Below are 25,573 nucleotides of genomic sequence, written 5' to 3' on the forward strand. Positions count from 1 at the left end.
ATAAAATGAAGCAGAATGTATTTCAGAAGGGCTAGCAGTTTTTAAAGGTAGTTGCAAATTTATCCCTCAGGTTGAAAGTAGAAAGGGAGAAGGGAACAATTATATATCATGCCATGTGTCCATGAGATTAAAAGCAACAGTCTCAGAAGAACAACTTTTCTGGCCTCCTGTATCCAAAAGAAGTGTTTCTACTGGTTCTTAATAAAAGAGACTCTGTGGGATGAAATGCAAATACAGCATCATCACCCCATTTCCAAGCTTAGTCCCAGTGCTCTAACACATGTTTAATGGAGGTTAATGCAGAAATTCTGCAAGGGGCCAAGGGCATGTTTGATGGCAGTCATCTCAACTTACTGCATGGTCAAGGGGAAAAATGCTGTAGAACAGATCAGCCATGTCTCCTATAAATGGTTCTCCATGTTCAATTTTTTAAAAAATCAGCCCAAATTTCCCCCTTATACGTGCAAGCTAAACCTCATGTGTGGCTATCCTTTGTTGGCAATGAGCAGCAGCTCAATACTATTAAATAATCAAATAGCAGAATACAAGTTTGTCCCCCTTTAGGGAAATTACATGTTTAACCCCATCTTCCTTTGTAGAAGGATGTGGTATACCAGAATTACAGACCCGTACCATTTGTTAGGCAGCTAGTCATAAGTCATGCTGTTTAAATGAAATTTAATGAAGTCTCTTTCAATTAAATTGACTAGATTTGAATTAAATTAACATGTACCATTAAAGAAGCTGTAGTTTAATAATTTTACGTAAGTGCATATTTCCTTAAAATGTAAAACTTGTTCCCACATCAGCTCAGCTCTTCAGTCATGGCCTCCTCAGTGGTGGCCCATGTCCCCACTCATACACTTTTTGTCAGTGGCCCCAGTGACATGGATTTTGGGGAGGGGGCTGCTGTGAGTAGCAGCAGTGCTGACCTTGGTGTGCCCAGGGGGGCCTGGGGAGCCACGCTGGCCTGGATGGAACTGGCTCCTGGAGAGGCTCCTCTGCCAGAGCCCTTGTCTCCTATTATTCCATAGTTGTCATGTACTTTTCTATCCCTGGGGGTTGGGACTCTGGGACGGGAGTGGAGAATGGAGGAGGGACTGCCCCAGCAGCTCCCAAAGCCACTTTTACTTCAGGAACACTCCCTTTTCCTCTCAGTTGCACCCCCTTGGAATCCCTGCTGCATGGAAGCTATTTGGAGAAGAAAGGTAGCATCAGAGATCTCATGACCCCTCGGCCAGAATTAGGATATAAGGGGCCCTTCCTCTTAAGCTAATTATGGCTTACAGTGATTTGGTAAATTACACCTGTATAAACAGAACTGAAGCCTTTATCTTTTCTTCCTACCTGAGACCTTCAGAATTTGGAAACTCTTAGGTTCCTAGGAGCCTTTCCAAGTGAATAAGGAAGGCCATTTCATGGCAGATGCAGGAACCTCAGGATATTTTGGAACTTGAGAAAAGTCCACCTGGGTCTGCAGGCATTGCGGGTGGGGACTGGCGGTGGGGCTTTCCTGGCCTTGGGAGGCCTTTCAAAAGTTCAGCCTGAGATCCCATATAAGAAGTTCCAGCAAGGCCAAACTTAAAAAAGTGCCTTAAAACAAATCATGTTTTACAAAGCGGTGGATCTTCATGTAGATACTCTTTGCACTGAGCAAGGTGTGAGAAGCCTGGAAAGTATGTGTTGAGTTTTACTGTGACTGTGTGTTATACAGGGGGTCTAAAGGGACATCATTATGTGTCTTGCAGTGAAGGCTTCCATGGGGCAGGATATGGTCTGAAAATGTGCTGACTGGTCCTCATTCTTCTGGACGTGTAACATATTTGTGTGATGTTTTGTGACTGTGCTGTGTAGTGGGGCACAACTTGGTTTTCTCAGACACACGTGGTGTGTATACATATATATGGTGCATCGTCTCTGGAAAAAACATTGGGAACTTTGCAGCAAATTGTGTGAATTTTTACAGCATCGCAGACATGTTCACTGGGTCATAGCATCCCTGGCACAATTTGGGGCAACCTTTGCTGAAAGTTGACACCATGGACAGGACAAGGAGAGGGAGATGACACTGTGGCAGACGAGCGTGCGCAGGGGTGAGACTGGCTGTAGGAACTCAGGTTGTCCTCATCGTCATTGGAACAACACACACACACAGGTCCCTCAGTCAGTCGTGATATGCTCCAGGTGCAGGCACCACTTGTCCAAATCCAGGCTGACGGCAGAGGCCTTGGGCGGGTGCACCCCTCACACTTGCACTTGCTGCAGTCCTCCCTCCTGCAGGTGTGCAGCCCTGAATCTCCCTTGCTCAGCGGCTTAAGCTCACCTGGCTTGTGCTCTGATTTGGGCTGTGCCCTGATTATCCCAAGGAGGATGATGATCTAAACCACCTCTGTGCAGAGGGATTGCTGCTGGCGCTTGTCTTCATGCTGCTCTGAGACCCTGAGCTGACCAGCTGATGGGCCTGGACAGAGAAGCCCGCACAGAAGCCTGGGCCTATGAGTCCTGGAGCCCCAGGACTGGTGGTGCTCAGGCAGTCCATGGAATCTCTTGTGTTTCTCCTGAGTGGAGGGCAAGGAGCAGGCTTGAGCTCCATCTGGGGAGCACTGTAGGGCCCTCTGTGTACTCACTGGTATTTTGGATGTCTCTGATCAGATCCAGAGACAGCATGCATAACTGCTGGGTGAGGGTGTCTCTGGGGTCAGGCTCCCCACGCTGCCTGCCACCATCAAGGGTGCCTACAGCAGGGCTGGGACCCGCTGCCACTCTGAGCTCTGGCGTCCATCAGGCCGTGTAAGTGTGGCCCCTCCAGCAGACTTACAGCATCTGAATTTGTGATTGTGGCTTTGCACCCTCTCTCCACTAGAGCCTCTTCTTTCTCCAATGTGCAAGTAAACTCAGCCCTGATGCAGACTCCCTCCCCCACCATCCAAACTCTACCTCAGTCTGTCTTCTGAGCAATTGGCAGGATGAAATGAGAAAAGGAGAGGAAAGTCAGGAGCAAGTCCCCAGATGATGAACACCCTCCAGGGTTTGGGACTAAAGGCAGCACCTCTTCTAGGAGTGCACTAGGAGTATTTCCTCTTTTTTTCTCAGTGAGCTGGAGGCTGAAGAACCAATAGTGAGTCTCTTTTCCTGACAGATGAGCAAATGAAAAAAGAAAACCTTACAAAGTCCCTAAAACCAGGTGGCCAAGTTATGTGACCATGTCAGAGTGGGGGGGTGTGGGGTGGCTGGCTGGGCCAGGTTGGAGGTGGGGGGCCTGGGCGCTGTGTGCTCTGTCAGCCCATCTCCTCACTTGTGCTGCAGTGCACAGCTCTTGGCAGTGCAGACTGGGTGTAAGGTGGATTTGTTCAGATTCTGTGCCGCACATTAGAAGGCTTAATCAGGTATGGGATGGGGTCTTTTGGTTGACTCTTGACTATGGCAGGCCACGTGGTTTGGCCTCTTTATGTTGGGAACAAAGGAATCACTCCTTCCAACATTGGCCAAATTCCACCCAATATATGGGCTTCAGTAAGGACTGAACAGTGCCATCATCTTGTAATATTACACAGCAGTGACTGGTTTGCCACTGATTGGACTCACTGATCAGGAATTTACTGGAGAGCCCCAGATGGAGCCCACTGGATCTGCAGGTTAGCCTTTGGCCTGGCTACCACCAAGATTGGTAGATGTGCCTTGGGTTTTCCTTGGGCACAAGTTCACTGACATGTGACATTACCACAGTAAAGTTTGCTAGCCTACCTTATATCCATATCAGATGGAGGACATCTGTTCTTAAGTGGTATGATTATCTACTCAACTTCTTTGTCCCAAATATAAGATTGGAGAGTGTGACCCTGACTTAGAGGCCTTGGCTAACTTCACACGGAAAGCCCTGAATGATAACCAGCAGTTTTACACTACTGAGCATGGAGTTCCCCCTAATGTGGGAGGCAGATTTACAGAACCAAGTGGCATCAGACACACTGACGGCTTCTCAGGGAGAAACTGGTGTGGCTATTCCCGCCACATGCTGTGTTCACATCCCTGATGAATCTGGAAATGTCTCTACCCTTTATGATGATGTGAAAACCCAGAATGTTGATGGTGCTGACACACAAGTCCCTGAAGTTCTCTTTGATGTCGATCCCTGGTTTTCAAGTTTGTTTTTGATTCCTAAAGGCTGTGCTCCATGTTTTCAGGACTATTTCAACTATTGCTTATGCTCGTCGATACTATTCCAGGGTTTTATATGGTTTTTAGCTTACAGTGCACTGTGCACCCTGCCTTTGTAAAACTACGGTGACGTCTCTAACATGCACCCCTGCTAAACAGCATGAACACGTGCATTTTTCCATCAGAAAAACCCCAGAGGAAAGCCCAGTTCAGCAGAAAGCAGCTAGGAGAGGATGATGCCGGTTCCTACTTTCCATAGATGTAGAAGGAATTGAGAGTGGGAAATACTGCCATCACTGACCATCTGGTATTCATAAGTGCTTAAGTGTTCAAGGGTTTAGACGGCTTTCCTCATGCTCTGGCCCACAAGGGTTGGGCTGGAGAGGAGGGGCTGGTTGGGTGGTCTGCCCAGTCCCCTGGTGGTGCTGTGTGCTTTTGCCCCTGACACCTCAGAAAAGGCAACTGAGTTTCTATTTTCTGTACGTTATTGTTCATAACCCACCCCAGCTGCACACGCAGGCAACTGTTTGTAGTCTCCTGTGGTTTCTTTGTATTTCGTTACTTGAGGTGCAGGGACTGCAGCAAGAGGTCCCAGGTCTCAGCCTACTTCAGTCCTAGAAACATATACCAATCTGCATCTAAACTTCACAAGTTTTTCTCTAGAGCACTTTTCCATAGCCTCCCTTCCTAAATACCCTTTGTTGTAGGCACAACAATATTAGGAGATTCCCAAAGCCAGAGGTAAACATGCCCATAAGGACATGCCTGGTGGAAGTAAGAGCTGCTTCTGCAAAAACAAGGACAACATTGCAACAATTTGTTACCTTGTATGCGACCTCTATGGAAATTAGGGCCGCCCCTTGAACTCTTGAACTTTTACTGTAAAACCCCCTTCCTTCTATCCCTGGCAGGTTCACTGTCTTGGAGGCACTAGCCCGCTGTGAGCTCCTTTGCCTGGCAAAGAAATAAAACTCTTTTCTGCTTCATCCAAAAAAAAAAAAAGTAAAACTTGTTAGAGACTGCTCATTCATTTTCATAAGGTATAATTTGTATATGTTAAAGGGGTGACTTGATTTATTCTCCATTCATAGCAGAGCAGCCCATCCTCTTCATTTTTCTTGCTGTCCTCTCTACAAATGTGAAACTCATCCAGGTGCATTTTGTTTTGTAAGTCATAGGCTTATTTGTGGTGATGAAGAAATCATTTCTGAAACGTATTTGGAGTTGTGGGGGGCCCAGGCATTTTTGTGAGGGAACTTAAAAAGAAAGAAATGGAACATTTAACATTCTGTCAGGGCTGCTCGTTCTCCTACTTTGTGTCACAGTAATGTTTGTTCAAACCAGGCTCATTTCCTGATTCTTAAGAAGGCAGAGTGGAGTTGGCAGATGTCCCCTTGTAAGCTCACCAGTTACTCTTTAAAAGCCACCATCCTAGTTAATGAATGGGGCCCGGCTGCCGGCTCCAGAGTAAAAGGCAGTTCCCAAAAGTGCTCCCGGGCCCTGGGAGAGGAGAACAGGGGAGTCTGCATGAGGGGCAAGCATCCTGAGGATGCTGTAGAGCTGAGAGGGTTCATCATGCACTCTTGCCCACCGACTCCAGACCTGAGCCGTTACTCAAGCCAGCGTCCTGGTCATCGGCCCCCAGCATGCTCGCTTCTCTCTGCTTGTTCCACGTTTTGCAATTTCTCAATCTTATCTTTACTGTTTCTCTTTCCCTTCCTTTTCTTCCCTCTTTCTTACTTTTACTCTCTACTGTCTTCTTTCTCCTCAACATTTATTTTTCTTTCTTCTCTAACTATTCTCATTAATTCCCCCCTTACTTTGTAGTACAGTTATTCTGTATGTTTCTTTCACCTTAAAATCTTGACCCTCTAGAACTCCTATAGTTCAGTTTCTGATTTTAAGAGAATATTTTAATATATAAGATTCTCCCAGATGTTGTAACACACTGATTCAAGGAAATAAGAAGTATAGTGAAAGGGATGGGGATGGGAAAATCAATTCAATTCAGGTCACATTGATTCAGAGGGAAATCCACAGTTTAGATGTCGGTGTTCAAAATATCGACTGATAAATCTTTCTAGTTTGTTGTTCTGGTCAGCTGTACACATTCTTGTTCACCATCAGAGCCCAGGAGTTCACTTTTGGGGGCAGGTCACCAGGTCTAGGGCTGTTAGTGTTCAACCAGGGGACCCTGGGGACTCCTCCTGCACTAGCCACACAGAGGAGGAAGGGACACTTTCTCATCAGTGCAAAGCCCCAGGGCCTTTTCTCAAGTCTATTGTACTTGGGAGGATTTGGAGGTGACTAAAAACAGCAGAAAATAAAAATGTTCCAGTCTGGACAGGATTTAATATTAACTGTTCCTAGCCTTGCTGTTAACGATCTTCCTTCCAAATTGGCTAACTCAGGTGTTAAGTTCAGAGTAGAGATTTGTCAGTATAAGAGAAAAGAAGCCCTTTTACTTAACTCAGTGGAACAGCGCTTGTCTGGGGAAGGGCTTGTATTTTAAGGCTACTTGCTAATTCTGTGCCACAGTGACGCCTGTCCGTGAGTGACTGCTTCCTGGACTTCTCGGTGATTTTTGTTCTGAAAGAGACACTCGGAGCTCAGGTGGTGCCTGTGCCTTCTGTTTGATCCCTGCCCCCCTTCCCTGCTCAGCTTGCTCTCTTCCTGGTGGCTCCCACTTCTGTGGTTGGAATCACTGGATCATTCTTTTGATCTCTCATTCCCTCCTACAAGTACGCAACAGATATTTTAAACATCTGCTGTTTACCAGGCACTATTCTTGATGCTAGGGGTTCAATAAGGGGAAAAAAATCTACAAAATCTCTGTCTTCATAGGATTTGATAAATAAGTCAGCAAACAAGTGAATTGTGTTGTATTTCATTTGAGGAGCCACACTGTGAAGGAATCACCAGGGAATGGGGAGAGCTGGGGAGCCGGCGGGGCTGCTGCTGAATAGAGGGCCCAGGAGGACTGCACAGAGCCCGGAAGGAAGGGGGCAGGGAGCAGGGGTGTGCAGATGCCCCTGCTGCAGAGATCTGGTGCAGGGCATGTGACTGGTGCATCCAAAGGCAGCAGGAAGGCCGTGTGGCTGGAGCAGAGGTGGTTAGAGAGGTCGGGGTGCGGGTGGACAGAAGAAGGCCCTTGGGCCCGTGTGGAGACGGTGCTTTAATCTACGTGAAGTGAAAACTTTCAACACAGTTTAACAATATACTGTATGATTTAAATAAGTGCCTTTTATTTTTCCTATACATTGTCACATACATCAACTAAAATTCTACTAAAGTAGAAATATCTAAAGTGTCCCCAAGAGAGACTGCTGTGTCTTATCAGGTGTCTGGTCTGCATGCCAGTTTGGGGTGGGGATCAATGTGACAGGAGACAGACTCTAGTCTTCATCTGGCCCAGATGCTTGTGTTCTGGGCCTCTGGTCTATCAATGCAAATGCCCAGGATGGACATGATGAGTCATTTTCAGACTGATCCATGCAGCCCTGGGGATTCCTGAAGGCTCTGTTATGTTTTTGTTTTCAAACTACCATGCAAGCTTCACTTAGAAGAAAGTATCCTGAGTTTAAAAAAAACCAAACCAAAATGTGGACTTGGGTGTCCCTTAGGTTTTCCAATATGAAGAATTTGCAGTCTTGTAGATTCTCAAATGACAAACTTAAAGGAGCAAAATCTCTTATTACTCAGTGCCTCTTGGTGAGTGTTCATTATCTCTTATTAAAGTGGAAGGTAGATTGTCAAATAGTCAGATAAGACGTTCAACATTCCATCCTTCAGGACTGGTGTGTTGGCTTCTATCATTGTACAGACTTAAGTGGCTAATATAAAAAGTGAATGTCTTTGCAGGTACTTCCTGGTCCCAAAACAAACTAGCAATTGAGAGAAATAACCATGATTGATGTGTAAAGAAGGGCATAGTGCTAATCTGATTTTGAAAATAACTGGTGACATGAGGGTTATATATTTTGTGTGTTAAATATACAGAAAAGCAGTCTTGTCTTATAATACGGAGATATAACTGGGAGATAACCTGCATATTTTGGGTACTTATGGTTAAAAGATATATTTTAGTTAGTTTTGTTTTCTGATCAAAGAAGTGAGAAAATTTGCTATTAAATATATTGTCTTCTTCCTTTTCAACCCAGAATCTCAAACTGCTGTTGTAGAAACTCTGAAAAAATAATCAGATGCTGTTCAGGAGGTAAGAAGATTTGATTAGGATGTCAGATCCCTTTCTCTTATTTGTCTTAAAATTGTGACAAACTGATTTCTCTTCCCATCTGCCTGCTCACTAGGCTGCCCTGTTTCTCAGCCTGCAGGGGAATCCAGGCAGGTGGAAGCGGATGCTTTCTTCCATTCAGACTTTGCCAAGAAAGTCAGCCTTGAGGTGGAACTGAATACAGGTGTCTCAGATTCTGTGTCGTTGTGTGTCCAGCCAAGGAGCTGAGCCCACAGCAGCCTCTCCAGCAGTGAGCAGGGCCACTCTGTGCAGGAGAATGTGCCTGATTGAGCTAACAGTCACATGGATAAGAAGTTTTTAATGTGTTAGAGCTTTCCTAAAATCAAATAATATTCTTCAGTTGCTTTGGTTGGATAAAGCATTAGTTTAATTTCCACAAAATTTTTTTATTCTGTTAATAAGGAAGCCAAATGTTATGACTTTTTTCCCTGCACAAATATATACCTCCTGCAATAATAGGAAACACTTATAATTGTGGTTAGCAATTGCTCTTTTGAGTATAAAATCATTTGAAAATTTTACTTACACATACTCCCACTATTCTTTTAAAAATAACTTAGCATGTGAAATTGCCAATAAGAAGAATGTTTTCTGGAGCATGGTGTAAGCAGAAAATGAAACAGTTTATTCCTCAGTTCCAGGCTCAGGTCTGTTTCTGGTTATTTTGTGACAACATACTCAGGCTATCTAGGGCATAGTGTTCATCTCTGTAAAATCAAATAGTTTGCTGATTTTTGAGACTTTTTCCAAATATAAAATGGCTTCCCTCTTCAAGTGAAGCAGCCCTGCATCATACATGAAAGTTTGCTCCTCCTGGAGGAGAAAAAAGACTATAACATTAGTTGAGAACTTCGTTTCATATGTCCATTCCTGTGCTTTTCAGAAATATGGCTAGATTGGTCATTATCATAAGAGTAAAGATTCTCTTAATGTTAATGTCATAAAACAGGTTTTCCCAGCTTCTTTTTTTAGAGCAGAAACCTACATCATGCTAGGGGACTTGGAGAGGCGTGGTGGGCTCAGCTGAATGTTAATTACTGTGTAATGATTAGCTGATAGAGAATACGATTTAGAAAAACAAAGAGTGGTAAAGAGAAATAAAGTGAGATATAATTAAGAAAAATATTTATAATGTCTTTTCATTATTTTTGTGACTCTTTTTCTGACATGACTAAGTTCTAATCTGAGCTAATGTATTAGATTTTTCTAGTTCTCATCTCCAGGCCATATCTTACTGAATTCTCTGTTATATATGATAATGCCAAAGAAAACCTGGACAAAAAGTGTTCTACACAATCAACAATGATAAAGCACATACAACATTGCTCTATATATTAAGATTCCAGCTATAATTTAAGGTAGATATTCGTGTCTATAAAATTATAGTGACTTTCTATTTTTCTTAAGCTGTGAACCAATAATAAGCAGAAAACCTGATGAACTGGGTGATTTAAAAACAGCTGATGGTACAGCTTGGAAACGCAATGGTGAAATAGACTGATTTAAATTTCACAGCTTCTCATTTCCTTGTTGCCAGTGAATTGTCTGGAAGCTAGAAAATGTAATACACTAATTGGGAGGTGACAATATTTGGAAGTAATTGAGGTCAAGCACTCAGCAGTGATATCACTTACTCTTGGAATCACTGACTCTTTGTCATAAGTTTACTTCGGGACTGGTTCTTTCTTTAGATGATGTTTGTCTGTGTCATACGAGGCTAAATAACTGGCCATAAAATGGGTTCAGGAAACCAGAATTAATTGCCAACCTTCTGTGCACCTATTCTTTTACTGTATTATCTTATGCAACACTTAGAATAATCCTTTAAAGTAATTATTATAATTGATATTTAACTGATAAGAAAATGATGTTTATAGGATATAACTAGCTTTAGGTCAAAAAACTGATAAAAGGGTGAGAGCCAGGATTTGAACATAGATCTGTTTGACTTTATACCTCATGTTATCTCCACTGTGATAAAAGCTGTACGTTTACATGGGTCATTGCCCTGTGGCTGCTTAATACCATCTCATGCCAAAATCATCAAAGGATGAGGTGACACGTTTACATTATTCTATTATATTTATACCATTTATAAGAGTCTGATGTCAAGATGCTTCAGAGGCATAGAGAGAAACCGGTCAGGTCACCTGTCCATGTTTAAGTTTTATCAGAACTTTGCCGTGCTAGCTCTGGTGCTTCATTACTGTTTAAGAAACCTGACCATTCTGTTTTTCCTGTAAAGCACCTTGCTTCTTAGTTACTAGATGACAGTATTTAATCTCTGTAAATTTCCCCGGTAGAAGGAAATGGGGGGTTTTAAGCCCATTTTCTCTGTGTGAATAATAAACGTGAGAGGTTTCAGCGCCCTCCAGGGCTGCCTGCCCTCTCTGAGGTGGTGATGCAACGCAAGACCCAGGACCACCCAGCCAGGGCGTGGAGCCAGGTGCCGGGCTCCCTCTGGGGTTTTCTTCAGATGCCAGTTCAGGCACCTCTTCTCTCAGTCTGAGCAGCACACTGGTATTTGTTGAATGGGTTTTGACTTTGACTCTCTCATTGTAACTAATAATTCTGAGAGCGCCATATCCCTGGAAGAAGCATGGCTCTTAAAGCCTTTCCTCAGCTGAAAGGAGTCAAAGGTTGCAGTGATGCTCAGAGCAAACCCAGTCAGCACTCACATGAAGAGAGAGAACTACTGTTGCTCCTTGGGTGCTTTTACAGATGCGCCTATGGAATTAGGAAGTTTTAAATTAAAACTACTTTCTTTACACCTCACTTACTGATTATTTTAATTTTAAATAATTTGCTCTGAAAATCTGCTGTGTCTAAAGAGTTATTTCATAAAAGTGAAATAGGATTCTCAGTTCTGTTCTTTTATTTGGCATTTGAAATACCATTTATAAACTGAAAATTCTTTTACATTTTCACAGTATATAAATATTGTAGCCAAATGTCATTCTCTAGAAACATTTGCTCCTACCTTAAAGATTAACATATGGTAGCAAAACTGGTTACCACCCAGTTTTTCATTTGTTTTTTGCTTTTGAAATTATATATAAGATGTGTGCTTTCAAGTATTTTCCTAAAACTCTTAGCACCTTTCTAATTTAAATGGACATGTTGAAAGGTAAATAGAATGAAGTTTGATCTTTAAAAACTCCAACTTTGGGGCAAGAATTGATAACATCAAGCAATTTAAAGTTAGGTCTACCCACACATTATGATATTTATTAATTGTGAATAGCCACATCTATGACAAAGTGCTGGATAATTAAAAGAAATTAAATAAGATCAATACTCTCTTATCACATATGTTGTATAGTTTATATGCAAATACATTCTCAAAGGTTAGAAAAATGCTTCTGATTTGAGGGGAGTGGCAAAATCCTATCTCATTCCAGTTTTAACCTTCTTTGAAATCGGCTTTAATCTCTTCCCCTGGGGTCCTGTTCTGGTCAGTCCCCCCGGGCCCTCTCAACCTCGCAGTGCCTAACTGGGCTGCAGACTTAATCAAGGGATTGAATATTCTTTTCTATTGGTTCTCCTTTTAAAGTATCTCCTATAGGGCTCTGTATACAACAACCCCTCAGTAAAATGTATTATCAGCTTCAGAAACATCTTTATTTAGGAAGAAATCAAGGAAACACATGTGACTAATGAGGAGCAGCCTGGTCAGTGGTACTTGAGGGACTACTCACATGTGTCTTGGCAGAGACAGGTTCAAAGAGTAAAAAAAGAATTGCTCAGATCAAAAGAAAGGTGTGGGGAATACAATTCTGAAGAAATAGAAATGGAGACATGAAAACAAGTCACTTGAATTTTATTAGAATTTATTAGTTATATAAAAATGTTGGAAAAATCATTGTTTAATGTTAAGTTCCTGATAAACTGTAAGGCAAAAAAGGATAGAATCCATATAATTTAATTATAAACCCACAAAACCACAATTCACAAGACAAGCATACAGCTAAAATATAGACCAGAGTAGGAAACAGAGGGGTTCAAGAAGAGAGGCAAAGGCGTGGCTGAGGCCCCAAAACACGGGTTACTCTTCCTTGAAGTTTACCTCAGACTCTGCTCTTTCTTAGGTGCTTGATAAACACTTTGGCTCAGTGAGCGTGGGGAGGATGAGATGTGGCTGGGGAGGGCGAGGTGTGGCCTCAGAGAGTGGAGTGAGGCGTGGCTGGGGAGGGCAGAGACACAAGGACACCCTTGTGGAGGAACCAGTTTTGAAAATGGGTAACACTTTGGCAAAGTGTTCAATATAATGCATTAAGAAGCAGACAGGATTTTTCTGAAAAGTATTTATTTTATGGAAACTCTAAGAGAAAAAAATTAGACATTTTAGTGTTAGAAATAAAGAAATAAGAGAAACTATTCTGTCAATTTTAAGAATGAAAAGCAGCAGGCACCTGGAAAGCAGTTACAACTTGAGATGAGAATATGAAAGAAGCATTAGAGGTCACACAATGTTTTTCTTTGCTCCGGGGCCATAGGGCTTACCGTGAAATGAATCGGTGTGTTTGCTCTACAGAGCCTTAGAGGGTATGAAGTTCCTTTCTGTTGGGCAACGTTGGTAATGATCTGGGGAGAAAGGCAAATTGTTCAAGCAGCTGATCTAAATTGATAACTGGCCGATAAAAGTTCTTAGCTTATAAAGGATGTTTATCTTTCACTGAACTTTGTTGGACATCTGTTGATGTTCTATGTGCAAGGTAGTTGTGGTAGGTACAGAAGGAAATACAAAGAATTGTAAGGTCCTGGGCTTTTCTGTATATATGAAATGATTTGCTTGATGTGATGTGATTTTGTCAAGGTATTTAGTGTATGTTGCACTACAGAATTAAAATAAAAGGGAACTGTTGGGAAATTGTAATTAAGGACAGCTTTTTAGGAAAGGTGCAACTTAGATCAAGTCCTCAAAGTCATCACTTCTGAACAGAGGGAGGGAAGAAGAGAGAGTATTGCAGATGGAGAAGAGAGTGAAGATATAGAAGTAGAAGTGAATGTGGTGTTGAGGCAGGGAGGACACTGACAGGTGCAAGGGTCCTGGGGCCATGAGAGGCTGCTCACTCCATTCCTCCAGCATCTCGGTCCCCCTCTGGTGCTCCTGCCCGTCCTGCCACCCCGCAGCCCCACAGCCCTGTGTCAGCCCAGCCCCAGCCCAGCCTCAGCCGTGTCGGGTCACCACAGCTGTCTCCCAGCAGATCTCATCACTTCCAGTCCCAACCCCTCCTGATCTTTCCCCCACAGTCCTCCAGAACTTTCTTCCTGAAATTCAGATTTATTTGTATCCGATGTCTGCTCAGACCCATTTGATGACTGCTCATAGGCTCTGAGAGAAGAGTCAGACTCCGGAGTTTGACGGGCAAGGCTTTCCCTTGCCATCCCTTGCCATTAGCCTCATCCCTTGCTATTTCCTGCCTGTTTAGTTTGTTCTAGCCTTGAAAAGACAGGCAGGTCTTCTGAAAACTTTAGCATTCTTCCTGCCTGCCTTTTACACTTTTTTTCTTCTGCACTCCTAGTGGCCTTTTTAATCCACTGAATTTCTATTTCTTAATCTAAACTCATGTCAAACTTCACTCCCTCTTAGACACTTTCCCAGAGAGGCCTCAGTCTAGAGACTCCTTTTGATGTCTCTTCTGGGATCCCTACACTTGCCTTACTTTCCCATGATTGGCGCCTCATGCATGTCTCAGAGGCAGTAGGGTTCCTTAGAGCTAAGACTCTCCATATTCTGTTTGCCCCTCCAGTATCTAACATAGTGCCTGACATTTCTGGGCAGATCAGAAAATGTTTGATGAATGAATAAACTTACTGGTGACCACGCTGACTCAAGCAGAGGTGCTTACTGGGGAGAGGTGGAAAGTTTGCTTATATTCACAACATAGTGATTGAGTATTGGGCTCTGAGCCAGTGTGCCTGGGCACAAATCCCAGTTATCCCACTTTTAACTGGGGAACCTCAGCCATGCTTTTTATTCTCTATGCCTTAATTTCCTCATCTACAAAATGGGGATAGTAATAACTCCTGTCTCATAGGTTTCTGTGAGATTTAAATGCATTAATTTTCATGAAGTGCTTAGAAGAACTCCTGGCACATGGTAGGCACTCAAAATGTTAACTGATATTTTGTCATTATTATTGTCATGTCTGAGCAGTACTCTGGCTTCCAGAGTTGCCTTCTTAGCACAGTTGATCCTCATCAATTAGAGATTCTGTATTTGTAAGCCTGACAACTAGCTAGAATTTATTTACAGCCCTGAAACCACTGCTTGCAGGCCCTTTACTTCATTTGCAGACATGCGCAAAGTGGTGAAAAACTTGAGTCACCTGGCGTGCGTCTTCCCCAGCCACGGTGGGATGAAGCAACACTCTGCCTTCTTGCTTCAGCTAATTCTGTAAATAAATGTCTTTTCTGCTGCCTATTTAGTGCCACATTTTCCACCTTTTTGTGCTTTCTGCTGATGACTTGGCCATTTAAAATGCCCCAAGCATAGGGCTGCAGTGCTGTTCAGTGTCCTAGGTGCAGGAGGGCTGCGGAGTGCCTTACAGAGAAAGTGTGTGTTACATACAATGTATACATTTAATACAATTTAAATATATTTATTATATTATATAAGGTGACTTTAGAAAATGTAGCTGGAGGCTTGTGGGAACTGAGCACTTTTTCCCCAGAAGCAGCGGTTCAGTGCTCACTAATTCATTGTTCTCGTTGACTTCATACAACATAACTGAATAAGGGGAGCCGACTGTATCCCATTGAACCCTCACAGTAGCCCTTGGCAGTAGGCAGGGGAGGTAATTAGGGTATCCACTTTTTTACAGGCTATTAAAGACCTTATGAGCCAGGTAGAGTATTTATAATGTTTTATGCTCAACATAAGAGCCATGAGTCTTTGAGCAAGGATGTACCATGATGAACTCATGTTTAAGGACCTTGTGAGAAAATGTCATATGATAAGAAGAGGGAGACTAGAACCAATCAGGAGGACCAGATCCTAAAACTCTCAATTATGAAGTGGGGAGATTCTGAACTAAAGTGTTGATGTGATAAAGAAAAAGTAGCAGCCAAAGGCTGAACTAATGTATTTGGTAACCATATCTAGAGTATAAATTTAGGCTTTGGTTCTCCAAGTGTGGTCCCTGGAGGAACAGCATCAGCATCATCTGGGAACTGGTTAGAAATGCAAATTCTCAGGCCCTGCCCCAGGCCTACTGAACTGGAGACGCTGGGGGTGGGGCCCAGCAGTCTGTGAGTAAACAACCCCTCCAGGGGATTCCGCTGCACATCAAGTTTAAGAGCTAATAAGTTAGAAACATTATTCAAAGCTACTGCCAAGCCTCGAGAAAGTGCAAGGCAGTGAGGTGATATTTATTTATAGGATAAGATGCATTGTAAATATAAAGAAAAAGGAAAGTAATCAAATAGAAATATTATGTCAATTTTTCCTCAATAAAAGATAAAATTTAACAAAATAGCAATCATAACTATGCAGTCACAATATGGAAGTGAAGTATTGTTGAGAGGGGAAAACTTGCAAATCAGCAGTACAGAGATGAGAGATTTAAGATGATAAAATTGTTGATCTCCTCTAGCACAGAAAGAGAGGATTGTGGGCCAAGGACAGAGTCTTGGGAATTACTACAAGTTTGGTACTGTACTCCAAAAAAATTCAAATGAGAGAAGAGAGAAGCAAATGCAGAGAGAGTGTAAAATTATAGAAGCCAAGTGAGGAGAGGATTTTAAGAAGGAAGGAGTGAGAAATAGTTTCTCAGTCTTTATAAAGGCTAAGTTGGAGCTGTAGTGTTGGCAGTGAGAACACGAGGGTCACCAGGACAGCAGTTCCAGCCAAGTGGCAGCAGGGTCAGAAGGTATAGCTCTGCCCCTGTGGGTAACATTCCCAAGCCATTGCATTTGATTTTCTGTGAGCTTTGTTGTTTGGAACTTTTATGATGTTGGAGGCTAGTTGGGTATTGACGCAGCTGGGAGGTGAGACACTAAGCTGTTTCTGTGGATCATCAATGAAGGGAAGCTGTGACAGACTGTTTTCCTTCCTTGCACTAACTCAGACACTTAAGGAATGTTTTGCTTTGGAGTATAGTGCAGGACCTTGCCACAACGCAGGTCATGGGAGAGAAAATTCAGAAGATGTGAGGGAACCAGAAAGGCTGTTTATTTCCATTTTTTTCTGACTCCTTTCCTAAACATGCTGTTTATTACCTCCACTCTGGTCATTCACTAATGATGGTGACTTTAACCTTTCCATCAATCAGATTATCAACTGCTGCCATAGGAGTTTAAAGTTACCCAGCCAGTTATGATTTCTGACTTATCCCTCTCCTCTCCACCTCACATTTCGCATCTAGGCAGTGAAGGGTTTGGAAGTGATTTGTCATTTCCATTCCAGTTCAAAAATATCACAATTTCAATAGCTCATCGTTTCCTTTGTAAGGATTCCAGAAATGCTGTTTTAGTGCTCTGGGAGAAATGCGTTTCCATAAAATGTTCTCATTTAAGGCACCCTAGGTATGTTATTTACCAGTTACCGTATTTTCTGATATTCCCTTATTTCTTGAAATTCCTTTTCAAAGTTGAAATTTTCTTTTTGAATTGCAAAGGAGAGTTTTATTTATTTTGTCCTTGTGATAATTTGAGTTTTTCCCAAGAATTTGTATATTTTTCTTTCTTAAGAATTTTACCTTTGAGACTATTTTATTTTTATTTTTCAAAACGTTTTTATTGATTTATAATCATTTTACAATGCTGTGTCAAATTCCAGTGTAGAGCACAATTTTCCAGTTATACATGAACATATATATATATTCATTGTCACATTTTTTTCTCTGTGAGCTACCATAAGATCTTTTGTATATTTCCCTGTGTTATACAGTGTAGTGTTGTTTATCTATTCTACATTTTGAAAGCAAGAATAAACAAATGGGACCTAATTAAACTTACAGCAAAGGAAACCATAAGTAAAACAAAAAGACAACCTACAGAATGCGAGAAAATTTTTGTGAATGAAACCGACAAAGGCTTGATCTCCAGAATATATAAGCAGCTCATACCACTTAATACGAAGCAACCAAACAACCAAATCCAAAAATGGGCAGAAGACCTAAACAAGCAATTCTCCAAGGAAAACAAGCAAATGATCAATAGGCACATGGAAAAATGCTTAATATCACTAATTATCAGGGAAATGTAAATCCTTTTCAAAGTTGAAATTTATTGTACTTTATTTCTGTGCATAATCTTATTCTATTTTAAAATCTGAGTTTATTTTCCTATAGAATAATAACATGTATTAGCTTATTGGAAATCTGGAATCTCACTGGTTTTCTCCAAAACCTAAGACTGGTCAGAATTTACAGCTTGAGAAATAAAGAGTTAAGAAATAAGTATGTGTCTGTGAAGAGTAGAATTCATATTTTACAGCTATCTAGAGGTATCCTAACTTGCCAGTAATATGGCCTTAGAATTTAGCAGAACTTGAAAATCTGAATATTAGAGAAAATGAATTACATAGGAAACATAGTGAAGTTTCAAAGATGAGCAAACTTAACTTTTCAGCAGAAGCTTTCCATGAATATATCTTAGCTTTCTTTTTGATAGTTTTGGCCTTAATATTATAGTAATGTTTCTTTTTCTGGGAACCAGATACTCTTTATTTTGAAAATACTTTGTTGAATGTATTATTTTTAATGGCAGCTTGTATTTTGTGATATTCAAGTGATCAAGCAATTTATAAGAAATAACTAACATCACCCACATGTAAGATTATACAGAAATGAAAGAATTTTGGCTAACTTATTGTACACAATTGTTCAGCCAAAGTGGATGGCAGACTCTACCACTTATGCTAATTTACAGGTTTGAAGCAATATTTTAAAAAAATAATGTCAAATTTGGTGATATGTAAAATAAAATACTTAGTATGCTGAATAAAATAGATTTGTCATCTTTCCTCTGGTAGTTGCCCCAGGACCTGGTCACCCACCAGTTGGTGGGCAACAACCCTGGGGCCACCTGGACCCTGACTCTGCTCATCAGTGAGCTGGTATTAGCCCCAGCATTTCCCCAGCTTCTGCAGTCAGCTCTCTTGTGACCCAGTTCTGCCAACAAGTGGCCAGCAGCCTGTGTACAAGGCAGAACCTGGCATCTAAGTGGACCAGGAATCAATGAAGCCTACCCACATAGCCAGCCCACCACAATAGAATGATCCATCCCTCATAGGGGGAACATACAGCATAGAGTTTGCATAATGAGAGGGGAGTGTGCTGCTGGGACACAGGATGTCTCCTGCAGAGGGACCCCTCTGCAAGGTCCTGAAATGCAGCTACTGTACCAGACACATAAAAATAAAAACAGAAAGTTAGGCAAAATGAGGCAGCAAGGAACATGTTCCAGACAAAGCAACAAGATAAAACCCCAGAAGAGCTAAGTGAAGTGGAGATAGTTTACCTGAGGAAGAGTTCAGAGTGATGATGGTAGAGATGATCAGAAACTTGGGAGGAAAATGGATTCACAGAACAAGAAAGGAGTTTTTACAAAGAGTTAGAAAATATAAAGAATAACCAAACAGAGATGAAGAATATGATAACTGAAGTGAAAAATACACTAGAAGGAATCGACAGTAGACTAAATGATACAGAGGAAGGAATCAGTGAGCTAGAAGACAGAGGAAATCACTGATGCTTAACTGAAAAAAGAGTAATAAGAATGAAGAGAAATGATAGTTTAAGAGACCTCTAGAGCAGCATCAAGCACACTAACAGTCACATTATAGGGGTACCAGAAGGAGAAGGGAGAGAGAAAGGGACTGAGAACATATTTGAAGATGTACTAGCTGAAAACTTCCCTAACTGAGATAGGAAACAGTCACCCAAGTCCAGGAAGCACAAGAGTCCCAAAGAGGAGCACACCAAGACATATTGTAATTAAATTAATGACAAAACTTAAAGATAAATGGATAATATTGAAAGTAGCAAGGAAAAATCAACAAATAACAAACAACAGAACTCCCATAAGGCTATCAGCTGACTTTTCAGTACAAAGTCTTCTGGCCAGAAGTGAGTTACACAACATTTAAATTGATGAAAGGGAAAAACCTACAACTACAGATACACTGCCCACAAAGTGAGCATCTCATCAGTAAAGGCAAACATATAGTAAAGGTAGGAAATCATCCACACACAAGTAGGACAGTTAAAAGACAAAAGTAGTAAAGTCACCTGTATCCACAATAAGCAGTTAAGGGATACAAACAATAAATTAGATGTAAAATATTATATCAAAAACAATAATCATGAGGGGAAGAGAGTACAAATGCAGGATTTTTAAAATGCATTTGAAATTAAGAGGTCAGCAAACTTGTAACAATCACATGTATATATTGCATGCTAAATAAAAACCTCATGGATACTCACTTTGGCAGCATGTAGATACTGAAATTGGAATGATACAGAGAAGATTAGCATGGCTCCTGCACAAGGATGACATGCAAATATGTGAAGCATTCCATATTTTTTGGAGTTTGAGATTTGTGAATTTTAAGCACTATATATAAAAATAGATTTCAAAAGCCAAATTTATTCTGTATAGCACAGGGAATATCAATATTCAATATCTTGTAATAACATTTAATGAAAAAGAGTATGAAAATGAATATATATATATATATATATGCATGACTGGGACATTAGGCTGTACACCAGAAGTTGACATATTGTAACTGACTATACTTCAATTTAAAAAAAAAACAAACAAACTCATGGTAATCACAATCTAAAAATATATAATAGGTACATAAAAAAAAAAGGAATCCAAACATAACATTAAAGATAGTCATCAAATCACAAGAGAAGCAAACAAAAGAAGGAAAAAGGAACAAAAAAAGACCCACAAAAACAACCCTAAAACAGTTAACAAAATGACATTAAGGACATACATATCAATAATTAGTTTAAATGGAAATGGGCTGCATGCTCCAATCAAAACACATAGAGTGGCTCAATGGATACAAAAATGACCCATATATATGCTGCCTACAAGAGACTCACTTCAGATCTAAAGACACACAGACTGAAAGGGAGTGTGTTTTCACTCCCAAAGTGTTTTCACCCAAAATAAGCATAATACATTCTGTTCAAGTGCACGTGGAACATTTTCCAAGATAGATCAGATGCTAGGCCACAAGTCTGGGTAAATTTAAGAAAAATTAAATATCAAGTATCTTTTCTGACCACAGTGCTACAAGACTAGAAATCAAGTACAAGAAAAAACTACCAAAAAAAAAAAAAAAACAAACAAAACCCCAAACCCACAAATATGTGGAGGCCAAACAATATGCTGCTAAACAACCAATATATCTCTGAAGAACTCTAAGAGGAAATTTAAAAAAATACCTGGAAACAAATGAAAAGGAAAATATAATGATCCAAAACCTATGGAATACAGCAAAAGCAGTTCCAAGAGTGAAGTTTATAGTGATACAAGCTTGCCTCAGGAAACAAGAAAAATCTCAATAAACAACCTAACCTTACACCTAGAGGATTACAAAAAGAAGAACAAACAAAACCCAAAGTTAGTACAAGGAAAGAAATCATAAAGATGAGAGCAGAATGAGATGAAATATAGACTTAAAAAATAATAGAAAAGAGCAATGAAACTAAGAGCTGGTTTTGCAAAGATGAACAAAATTGATAAAGCCATAGCCATATTCATCAAGGAAAAGAGAAGGGCCCAAATCAATAAAATTAGAAATGAGAAAGTAGAAGTCACAACTGACACCACAGAAATACAAAGGATCATGAGAGATTACTACAAATACATGCCAATGAAATGAACAACCTAGATGAAATAAACAAATTCCTAGAAACGTACCATCTTTTAGGACAGAACCAGGAAGAAATAGAAAATATGAACAGAACCAGTTACCAGCAATGAAACTGAGTCAGTAATAAAGGGAAAAATAATAAAAAAAAAACCCTACATACAAAACTCCAGGACTAAATGGCCTCAAAAATGGATTCTATCAAACATTCAGAGAAGAGTTAACCTATTCTTCTCAAACCATTTTGAAAAATTTCAGAGGAAGGAACACTCCTGACCTTGCCAGCATCACCACGAAACCACAACCAAAGATATCACACAAAAAGTAAAATTATAAGCCAATATCACTAATGAACATTGATGTAAAAATCCTCAACAAGATAGTAATAGAGTGAATCCAATAATACATTTAAAGGATCATGAACCATGATCAAGCAGGATTTATCCTAGGGATGCAAGGATGGTTCAACAGCTTCAAATCAATCAATGTAATACACATGAACAAACTGAAAAATAAAAACCATATGATCTTTTTAATAAATGCAGAAAAAGCTTTTGACTGGATTCAGCATCCATATATGATATACACTGACACACACACACAATAGACTATTACTCAACTATAAAAAAGAATGAAATTCTGCCATTTGCAACAATATGGAAGGACCTGGAATTTATTATGCTTATTCAAATAAGTCAGAGAAAGACAAATACTGTATGAAACCACTTATACTTGAAATCTAAAAAATAAATCAAACATGCATATAATAAAAAGAAGCAGAACCACAGATATAGAGAACAAGCTGGTGGTTATCAATGAGAAGAGGGAGGTAGAGAGGGGCAAAATATTTTTAGGGGATTAAGAGATACAAACCACTATGTATAAAACAAATAAGCTACAAGGATATATAGTAGAACACAGGGAATATAGCTAATATCTTACAATAGCTGTAAGTGGAACATAGCCTTTAAAAATTGTGAGTCACTGTTGTATGCCTGAAACTTACATAATATTCTATTTTTATTATACCTCAATAAAAATATATTTTTAAATTGAGTTTTGGAAAACTTTACTAGAATTTACTTGAATGTGTTTCCTCAAGTAATTTTTTATATGTTCCCATAAAAGGGAAAATGAGAGCATTATTTACATTCTAGGATAACTCAAAAAATACTTATTAATTATTAATGGTCACTTTTAAGGCTATTCTGGAAAAATGAAAATACTCTATATAGTTTACTAATGCAGGTTCAGGAAGAAATTTTGAATATTTGTACTTTCTGGATGAATTTGGGAGCTAGATTTTTGGCTTGTGATTTCTTGTAGCATTGTAATTGGAGAGTGGAATTAACTCTCAGGATATTAGTGATTGTTTATTAAAGTTATTCCTTTTGCTATGGGCTATTTAGAGAATATATGGCCTAATTTCCCAAACTATGGATTATAATACTGTAGTCTTGTGTGTAGACATTGGTGAAAAATAGTAACTTAGATTTTTTTTAAATATAGGTATGAATACCTACATTTACATATAAATAATAAGAGCCTCACAATTTTGCCTGTTTAAGGTGTGTTATATTCCTTAATTAGTTGCACAGTAAATGAGCGTCCCTTGCAGCTTCCTTGTGCAGTAAGAGCTACCTGCTGTTCTTTGATTACAGGGCAGTAAGGGCCTCCTGGCAGGGCCGTGTCTCTGAAGGTGCAGCTTCTCTTTAGCTCTCATTGAGCAGCATAAATGACCTTCAGCAGGTGAAATGTTGTAGTAAATACAGCGTTTTTAGGGAAGAGGTAATGGGTTAGGATTAAGACTGTTAAGCTTAGACCTTTCCTATTCCCGTTAGAAAAAAAACTACTTCTGAAGATTTTGAACAAATACACCCATAGCACCAAAATACTTCATTTATAGTAAATATATGCATTTCTGTCTTGTCTGCCCGTAGCTTTTCCACTGCAAATGGGTTAGGTATTTGTTTTGGATTTATAAATAGTAAAGAGATTTGATAGGGTTTTTTTTTATTTTGTTTTGTTTTTGATTTAGTTTTTGACAAGCAAGATACAAGTTTAGTTTCACACTTCATATCATATTTATATTACCTGTTAACTATTCTTCCTCAGTAGATAAAGAGCAGGTGTGCAGGGTCAGCTTCAGGCTTCCACGTGGGGAAGATAGTAATGTCTGTGTCTGTGGGCTGTGGCTCTTTACGGCGGCCTCTATTGGGATCATCTTTGAAAAGCCCTGGGAAGCTCTGGAGAAACAGTTCGCAGCACGAGAACTCGCTCCCTCTCATCTTTTCAGTCCAGCCCCCACTGAGCAGTTAGTTCCCAGCCTGTGTGAGCAGCTGCCTGACACTGCAGCTTCGCACAGCTGGAGTCTGTGCTGCCTTCTCTGGTACCTTCTCTTGTTTCTGTTCTCCTCCTTTTTCTCTACCCATTCCTCTTCCTTCTCTTTTATTTTTACTCATCTATTATTCCTATTTAATTTACCCATAGGGCTTTCCCCTTTGATTTGGGTAGCAAAGCATTTTTTCCCTTAAACTGTTCTGGTAAATTGCATGCCTTGGGAGAGCTGGGCACCATTTGGATGTGAGGGTGACTCATATGTTGGCACAGTTGCTCTCAGCTACCTTGACAAATTGTGGAGAGTCCAAGGTACCACTTTCTGAAATGCCTCGGGTCAAATATTTGAATTAGAGTGAACATGATATAAGCTGTATTCATGCACATAAGACATACGCCCATGGCCATATAAATCACAAGTATCTCACATGATCCTATTGAAGATCTTTTTAGAGATTACCTCTTAAAGGAAGTGACTAACTTTAAAACTTAGAATCTAAAATGTCTTTAGGGAACATTCTAGTACCAGGTGTTACCAGGCAGGGAAGAGAGTAGCGTATCTTGGAAGTAAGTTGGTTCGTCACTCAGAATTGTCTCCCCTCTCCTCAGGGGTCTACTTGTCTTCCATGATTTCATTCAAGGATTAGACAAGGACCTTAGGACTTTATGGTAATGTGTGTCACCACTCTGAAATCTGAGGGTGGAGAAGAGGCGACACATACAAATACTGATAGTATCTTCCCATGGAGGGATCTTTTGAAAGTATTATAACCAAACAGATATATTTTGCTTAATTTTATCTTTTTTTTTGGCATTTTGAGTATTCCTTTTTTATATTTATCTCTGATGTCTTTGTTGCCCCTCAGGAAGTTTCTGACATGAAGTCTGAGGGTCAGACCACTGTCATTCAGCAACTGGAACAGACCATTGAGGATCTGAGGACCAAAATAGCTGAACTAGAGGAGTAGTACCCTGCTGTGGACATGGAGGTGGCAACTGGCCCTCACGGGGTTCAGAATGCAGTGGCACCTTCAGAAGACGTCTGTCTGGAAGCTCTCAGGTTAGGAGAAAAGGGTTTGACAGGCAAAGTCAATCCAGACATCCCCGAAAGAAGAGGGCAGGATTCTGACCCTCCCTTCTGTTAGTGCCCGACCAGAGTGTCCCCCAGGCCCACCTGGGGCTGAAAGTGGAGACTCAGCGGTGCCGTCCTCACCTTCTGGACCTCAGACAAAATTCTGTTCAGAGATACCTTTGATTGTGTCTCCAAGGCAAATTATCTGTACAGCTCAACACACATCAGTCCAGCCAGACTCCACCACCTCTACCCTTTCCCTGAATTGATGGTCAAGGAACGGCCAGGGCTCAGCCTTCCCATCCTTCTCTTATACTGAGTCTGAAGCCAGCCAGGAGCACTCTGTTTGCTCCTCCTTTGAAAACAGCCGTGACATCGCACCCCCACCACCTCTGCCTTGTACACAGTCCTCCAGCTCCATGCCTGGCCTGGCCCCAGTGCCCCCCCTCCCATGACATGGGATATGCTCTGGCATGACAGGGCTTGCTCTGCACAGTACAGCAGGCCCCTCGACTCCTCCTCTGCCTGGTACAGAGATGCTGCCATTCCCTCCCCCACTTCCTTGAGTGGGGATCCCCCCTCCCCCTCCTCTTCCTGGAGTGGAGATCCCTCCTCCCCCTCCACTTCCTGGTGAGGGAATCCTTACTCCCCCTCCTCTTCCCAGTGTAGGGATACCTTCTCCCCTCCTCTTCCTGATGTTGGGAATCCCCCACCTCCTCCTTTGCCAGGTATGGGGGTTCCACCTCCTCCAGCCCCTCCCCCACCCCCCTCCTGGAACAGGCATTCCCCTACCCCCACCAGCCCCTCTGCTTCCTGGATCAGGTCTCCCTCTCCCACCACCAGCACCGCAAGTGTGTGGATGTCTTCCTCCTCCATTGCCAACTGGCTTGTTTGGATTAGTGATGAACCAGGA

At 41.0% G+C, this 25,573-nt stretch overlaps 1 non-coding gene and 1 pseudogene across 1 annotated transcript; both read left to right on the forward strand.

The window, feature by feature from the left end:
* LOC140699547 (formin-2-like) overlaps positions 1 to 25,573 on the forward strand; it is a 72,009-nt pseudogene that overhangs the window by 36,990 nt on the left and 9,446 nt on the right.
* On the forward strand, positions 19,844 to 19,946 carry LOC140699951 (U6 spliceosomal RNA). Its single transcript, XR_012078177.1, has one exon. It is a non-coding gene; the product is annotated as a U6 spliceosomal RNA (small nuclear RNA).

Source organism: Vicugna pacos, chromosome 11 (assembly GCF_048564905.1).
Source record: "Vicugna pacos chromosome 11, VicPac4, whole genome shotgun sequence".
NCBI classification, from domain to species: Eukaryota; Metazoa; Chordata; class Mammalia; order Artiodactyla; family Camelidae; genus Vicugna; species Vicugna pacos.